This window comes from Takifugu flavidus, chromosome 10 (assembly GCF_003711565.1).
Source record: "Takifugu flavidus isolate HTHZ2018 chromosome 10, ASM371156v2, whole genome shotgun sequence".
NCBI classification, from domain to species: Eukaryota; Metazoa; Chordata; class Actinopteri; order Tetraodontiformes; family Tetraodontidae; genus Takifugu; species Takifugu flavidus.
The window spans coordinates 14,042,002-14,049,714 of NC_079529.1; the positions used below are offsets into that span (position 1 = coordinate 14,042,002).

At 44.8% G+C, this 7,713-nt stretch overlaps 1 long non-coding RNA gene across 1 annotated transcript; it reads right to left on the reverse strand.

The window, feature by feature from the left end:
• Positions 1 to 852: 852 nt before the first annotated feature.
• On the reverse strand, positions 853 to 2,952 carry LOC130532567 (uncharacterized). The gene is made up of 3 exons (XR_008952361.1): positions 2,715 to 2,952; positions 2,583 to 2,643; positions 853 to 1,830 (listed from the first exon to the last, which is right to left on the reverse strand). It is a non-coding gene; the product is annotated as an uncharacterized LOC130532567 (long non-coding RNA).
• Between the last annotated feature and the right edge of the window lie 4,761 nt (positions 2,953 to 7,713).

Sequence of the window (7,713 nt, forward strand, 5' to 3'; positions counted from 1 at the left end):
CCGGCAATGTATATTTACTTAGCTGCTTACAGCTGTGGCACTAGTGCATCCTGGGAGATTCTACTCAAACGCTCATTTGATTAATTCAAATAGTTATTAGCAGAAAGTACAGAAAGTCAACTAGAGCAGGCACCCGAGAAACAGGTTGTGAGGCGGAAAGAAGAAGGCGGAGAAGGCAGGAAGTGGTCCAAAAGTTTATTTGAGGATGATACAAGACACTTCCTCGCAACTGTGGAGAAAATAAAAGCGAAACTGGCGTCTGTGAGGAAGGCAGGTAGCCACCAAGAAGCACATGAGGGAGAATAATGTGTAACGGTTTGTCTGAGGTCCTCTTAGTCTGGTCATTTTCATGAGGCTGAGGATTTAAAGCAGTTTTAAGACTTTTAGGAGGATTTAGGAGATCGGAAGGGACAGTTATTGATTTCTAACTTGTATCATGCAAATACGAACATACGCCAGCACTCTTTTTCCTCTAGTCATGGAAAATTCCTCACTTCAAAGGTGTGACGTTGACTCACATTGTGGGCTTTGTGTACTTGACGCTGTCTTTCACAGACAGCCCTCTGATGGTTCTTCTTTTGGCCCCGTGGCCCCTTCCCGTCCACCTCTGTGGCCTGTTCTGCTGCCCTGCATCATATCACCGCTTCGGTTTATTTTGGGAAATTCCTCTCACGCCACTTTGCCTGTCTGTTGAGATAAACGCCTTTATACTCCCCGTCCTCCCTGCCTGTTGGAGCTGTCTGTCTCCGTGGGGACGGATCTGAAATCATGGACCTTCAGTATTTGAAGTCTGCTTAATGCCCCTTAAAACTCTCAGTGTTGATGGGTCGGGGTTCTTGTCTGACAAGTTTTATTTTGAGTTTCAAACATTTGGTGTTTTGTCTCAGCCAGAGAAACCTCGCCGTCAGTCTATTTCCTGTTAAAATAAGTGTGAATCATTCTGTTGACACAGTCCTCGCTCATTCAATATGAACGCTGGTATAAACACATGGTTAGACCCAGTTATACGCCAGCTTTTTACACAGGCCACTGAAATCCAAAGGTTAACTTTAGAGGGGAAAATGATCTGTTTTATAAACAGCTTTAAAGCTAATAAATAAATAAATAGATGTAGAAGTTGGTTTAAAGTGTGTCCAATTAAGTTTGGAGATGCAGCACGCATAGTCCTAGTCAACCAGTTTGCATTCCTCTAAACTAAAGTTTAATCCAGAATTAACTTGTAATGATAGAGCACTAATTTCACTGAAATGAGTAAAAATTGTAAAACAAGGCCAGCTTAAAATCTGGCTTGCAAAACTAACTACAACTCCGAACCACATTATCCACATTAAAGGACCTGATAATATTCTATTGTTTATTAGAATTTATTTTTATTTGTGCATTTAGAAATTCAGAGAACTCCAATCTTCAATTGGATTTTTAAGTGAAGTGAATAGTCTGATGTGTAAAACCAGCTCAGATCTTCCTGCTCATCAGGAAAAGTTTGAGGTTTAAGTTGTTTAATATTGTGGACGTAATTGGCCAGAGCATGTAAAGACAAACTCCCCCATCTGCACCGTCCTTTAGCGTCGCCATTCACGTCAGTTCATCTGACACCTCGGACACAAACGGATCTTCGTCCTCTTTGTTGTCAATAACCAAGTCTGGGATGATGGATGTGAAAGCAAGACAGCTGCTGGTGCCTCCAGAGGGTGACCGTGACTCCTGTCCAGAACCTATTATCACCTTCTCCATGTTTCCATGGGCTCCAGTGCCAGTACCATCAGGCACTGTGTCAGCGATAGAAGAGAAAGATGGGAAGTCAACAAAATAGTCCCACGTTACGGTGACCTGCACAGATTAGTACAGAGATCATTAATCACCGTGCACAGAATTATCCAGCTATGTGATCACAAGGGCTCAATACCCCAATTCGGACCGGAGAAGGTGCAAAGATGGATCCATTTATTGAAATGGATTTTTGAATGTTACTCAATACTCTGACGAGGTATAAAAAGTACAGCAGGTGTGACGATGCCTCTGTAAGTCATTCACTCTAAACTACACCCTTTGGTTGTCATTTTACTTCAGATTTAGATAAGAATGTTTGCCCTTTTCTTAATCTGTGAATTAACAACCCACCATTGGCTCTGTTGATGATTCAGAGTTTTGGCACAGGAAGAGCCGAGTGGTTCTTTTTACTGCACATTCTCACGTTTAAAAAAATGTTCTCCCATTCTCTCGCACTCATCTGGATTTCTCTGATTCTGATGATTAGAACCCATATTGCATTATTGTAGATTTATGTAAAGCTACATTATCCTTCCTTATTTTAGGAGATTCTTGCCTTAATTGGTGCGTCCCCTCTCCCTTTGGCTTCAGATCAGATTGCATCCCAATAAATGTCTTCATTTATAGACTGAAAGAAAACAAAAATGAGTAATGGATTGCCAACGCTCAGCACTTTTGTCCCAAGGGGGACTCTAATTTCAACTAAATTTGGGACTTAAGCCCCTACTTAGACTTCACGCCAGCAGCCTGGACTTAAATAGCCTTCCCATATGATGTGGCAACAGCAGTATCATAAAAAAGAAAGTCCCTACCCATGTTGCTCTCTCATTCCGTGCAGCAGCTGGGTCAGTTGGAGTTACAGCTAAGATCGGTCTGCGTCAAGAGAGGGATTATTAGTAAGGGGGCTCAAGGTTTCCATGTACAAGCTTCTGATGAATCAGTACCTGGGGGATCCAGAAAATGTTGCTCTGAAAGGAAGCCAAATGCGTGATAAGTATAAATCGCAGTCCCCTGACTGTGGCAGTGTGGTTTAATGTATTGTGATTTAATTGGAAGCAGCCAGCAGCAAAGACAGCGGGCGGAAAGGCAGAGCAAACAGCTAATGGCGGCTAATATATTGCCAGAAAGTGACCTAAGTTGGGGAGGGGGGTCCTGAGGCCATGTGACACCTCCTGTGGCATCCCCCCAAATACTTTGCAAACTTGATCCCATTTGTCAATTGCCCTCTGGTGCTTTACTTCTTAGGTTTGATATTCTATAAATCCAGCGAGGGGGCATCGCTGGGGGGGTCGACGTGGTTAGTGTGCTGTAGGTGTACGGTAGGTGGCTGTGGCAACATGTTGGCAAATCTGAACACATTGCAGCAGGGCTGGGCCTTATTTTTTGAGCTGCAGCAGTTCAGATTAAACCCAGATACAGGATATCAGATTAAGAGAGAAACTAGCGTCTAATGACTGAAAAAGGCCTTATCAAAGTGAAAAAGTGTTGCAAATGGTTTCTGCACCAGCTTTATCAGTTCATTCATCTGAGGGCTTGTTTTGATGTTTAAAGGGACGTGCATGTACGTTCTGCTTGTGTGTTGCAAATGCACATGAGTGAGCATGAGGAGCAGAACACCAGCTTCCATCACAGCCGCAGGTTCTCTAACCCAAAGGAGGAATCCCCCAGGGCTGCTGGAAGGCTGCTAGATTGTCTTTATGATAGAGAGCAGCTGAGTCTTGCCACTGAGCCACCGAGGGAGTAATCAGCCATGGCAAAGAAAACATCTGCAGCGGCTTCTGGACTGTGGCGTGTAAACGAAGACAAGCGTTATGCTATATATAGGTCGAAATAAATTGCATTAATTAATCGCGCTTGTTTATTTTTACTAATTGGCCTTCGTAGCACTGTTAAAATGTTTGTTGAGCTCGGCCTGTTGGCATTTAAGGCCCTGCATTTTTACCCCAAAGGTCATCACCTTGGCTGGAACCTAATCTGAGCAGGGAATAAATGGCAAATATTATCTACCTGGAGGCAGAGACACAAGATCCAGGCACCCGCTTCTTGCCAGCATAGAGTGAGTCAGAACTCAGAGACTGAATCCCTGCATTTGAAATGTGGCCCTTTTGGACCAGCCGCACACTCCCATGTTTATTAAAGAGTACTGTCAGTCATTTGCATCCTTATGGACACTAGACTTTTGTTTTTACTCCTGAGAGTTCTAATGCACTTGGAATGGCTTGGATATTTGTGTAAAGAACGTGCACCATTCCGTGTTTTAGCACAATAGCCCTTTGTGCTAAATCGGGCTCTTATGTCGTTAACTAGAGGCAGATGCGGCTACCTACTGCAGGGTTTCATAACCGATAAAAGGGGAGAAAACACTGCAAGGTAAGTGAAAACCTGGTGCGGGGGGAGAAATTCCGCAGCCTTAAATGAATACTGAAATGCTATATGTGCGGAATTTTCTCCATTAACATTCAGGAAGTGGAGGGCAACTGGAGAATGCTTTATAGGGAGCCCACAGTGAGTCGCTTGTTGTGAAAACGAAATGCCACAAAAAAAAAGAAAGCATCAGACCAAAGCCACACATCTCTCTGAGTGGCACCGGCTGAAATCATTTAAAGATGTGAACCCGAAAGCGCCGGAGAGCTGCAGCCAGATTCTCCCAAGCTGGTGCTCCTTCGGCCCACGTGCGTCCGTTTAAACCGGCAGATTTTTCTCACAATATTTGCGGCCGGAGCGTCACGACTCTTTAGAAGGTCTGTTTTCCGAGACAAACTGTTCTTGTCTGGAGACAACATGTGTCTCCTTGTCCCCCACAGCTGAAGATGTGCTGAATTTACAGCAGAAACACTTGCAAAAGAAAAGGAGGAGATGAAAGAAGCTCTTTAAAGTCCTTATTTGTGACTGTCACTAAAATCTTTAAATAGTTCCTGCATGTAAATGATGGACACAATTATTGGTGGTTAGATTTCACTATTCAAAGGAGGCCAAAGAAGTTATTGACAAGTTTATGGTGTTGGGAGAAACAATAGCCTGTAGATTTAACACTTTCTGGTCCCTGAAACAAGATGCTTGATGTGTGTTTTTGTGTTAAAACCCTGAAGCAGATGATGGAGTCTAGATGTCAAAATAATATAACATTTAAAAATCTATATGTAATAATGATTTACAACGATGATGCTTCCAAAACCTCCGTAAAGCTCGTGTCCGTGGAGAGATTAATGGGTCAGCAGTTTTTAGCGAGGGCGTGAGCCGACGCGTCCAATGTGGACCACCTGTGTACTTACTGAGGTTGTGGTCCTTTAGTATCCCCCAGAAGTTCACTTTGAGACCCCAAATTGATTGCTGAACCTCGTTTCTTTGGATTTTAAACAGATCAATAATGTCAATAACACTTCCTGCCACTGCCTAAGCACTATAATAAGTATAGAGCATTTCCTGTTATGTTGTTTATGAATACAAAACCGGCCTAAAATCTCTTTTAAGGCGCTTTATACTTGTATTTCCATACAAACTGGGAAGCCAGGGTGAAAACTAGCCCATGGGTGGGAATTGACCTATAGAAATATTGTGATTAGATCTACTGAATGAGTCTGCAGGTTGCTCAAGTGATAAAGTCGTAGACTGTTACACTGGTTACACTGGTTACACTGGTTGCACTGGTTAGCCGTGAAGCTGCTGTAGACCGCCCGGTGATCGACATTGAGGTCCTGTGAGTTTCCATACATCTGCTGCAACTGAAGACAGTATTGCTGCTTCTATTAAAAGGGACTATTTAATGTGACGCCTGTGACGGTGACCTGACACCGAGCAGCTCCGCCTTGCAAAACTCCCACGTTTAACGGTGCAGCAACGGTAGCGCGCAGAGCAGCGGAAAACTTTACTGTTTCACATTTTTTGCCCAGAAAGCTGCTGCCAGTTTAAAGATTAAACCCAGTCATCATCTGGTTGCAAACCCACTTCCCAAACTCTAGGACTCGAATGGAACGCAGAGGGATTTTCAGGGCTACGCCGGGCGGCGACGTGCAGCTGCAAACCACAGAAATGTCTGTTTCAGCTGACTGAGCTGCTTTGCTGTGCCACTCACGGCTCCGTGTCAGCACCACATCTCTCAGTTGTCATCCTCCCGTCTCTCAAGACCGCCGGGGTAACAACTGCAATGTTGTCAAATGCAAATAAAAAAGCAAAATGTGATTGGCCAAAAAAGCAGCTGTAGATGGAAACGGTAGCAACGCAACAGGGAGGGGAACAACACCTGGGACGTATCAGTCCAGTGGAGGAAGCTCTTTAGTACTACAATGGCTTTATTCAGTCAGAAAGTGCTTCCATCGGGGTTTTTTTTTAAAATGATCTCTCTTTCAGGTCACTGAAATAACGAAAATAAAGCATCACTGCTTATTGGCAGGAGTTTCCAGGTGCGCCGCCAAAATTAGACGACCGGACGTGTAATTGTTTTTCAGTGGTAAACCTCAAAGGAGAGCGCCTTTAATGAGCGAGGTCTGTGGAGAAATCATACCTGCATGCTTGTTACACACACGCACGCACACACACACACACACGCACACACACGACATTGACTGGAAACAGCAGCTTGAACTCATCTCTTTGGCTCCACACATATTAACATCAAAAGCAATACTCAAGAAGAGCAGCTGGATTGATGAATAGTGCACAACAAAGCCTTGAGCAAGGCAGTTTCTGAATGGGGGGGGGGGGGGGTTCTATTACCAGGGGAACGGATGTGCAAAAGACAGACAATGTGTAGGAAACATCTGTGAGCATCTGGAGCGCACGGGTCTGAGCTAAGGATCATCACTTCTGCTGGATCGGCTGGTTGAAAAGGGGAACGTCTGCTGTCGCCTGCAAACCCTCGAAATCTCAGGACTGATCCCCGGATCCAGACCCGGTGGTGTTTCCTGCCCTCGAGGTGTCCGGCCCATCACATCCACCCCACAAAAGAGGGCTAAGCACCAAGGGAAAAGGCCCCTCCCCCACATCCACATGCAACCTCAACTAGCTACTCTGGATCACTAGTGAAAAGTGTTGTGTAGCAATAAATATATTCCATGTTGCGCTGCTGTTCATCGCCATGCCAACATAGAGAGTATAACAAATCTCAATCAGTAACTCATCTCATGCTAAGTGTTATGTGGTTCTGAGGCTGTGTGGGACGGTTTCTGGCTCTGGACTGACTGACAGGAGTGGGTGAACAGGAAGTGCTGCAACAATAAAGTTTTACTGGAATTGCCAAGAGTTTGTTTTTTGGTTCTTTATAGGAACATCTGATTTTAGTTTAGACATGGAAACTGTATGAATTCCCATATGCTGCAGCCTGCGTCACCTGCATGTCGCTGAGGTCCTGCGAGAAAAACTCATACGATGAAAGAAAATGAATGAATAAATCAATAAAAATGAATAGCATGTCTGAGATTGGACACGCTGTGCTTTGGTGCTATTTCGCACGTCTCTGCCCTTCATTCGTCGGTTCCTTGCTTCTGTGTTTGAAAACACACTTTTGATGTGTACCTGTAACTGACCCACCGCGCTACGTCGCCATGGTGATGGTGGGACCGGCTGGGAGAGCTGACCCGCTCCAGGTCTCATGTTTGGGTTGCTAACATGGATGTGACTCCTCCACACTCAAATTCATGCATATATAAGGTCAATACCAGACTCAGGAGCTCATTATGTACATACATGTGGGTGCTGTACGTCCATTAGGGGTGGGGCGGGGGGACCCACTGAAATAGTCAGTCTTTGTTCCACCCCCATTAATCTATTCCATATTGCCCTCTAACCCTGGCTGCTATTTTTGTGTTTCTTTCCCCCCTTTGTGTTTCCCTTTCCTCCTCCTCCTTGATCCATCTGGCCATCAGCAGGAGGGTGGAGGGTGCCCCCCCCGAAACCATATGAGCCCGGTCCTGCTCAAGGTTTCTTCCTGTTAAAGGTCAGTTTTTC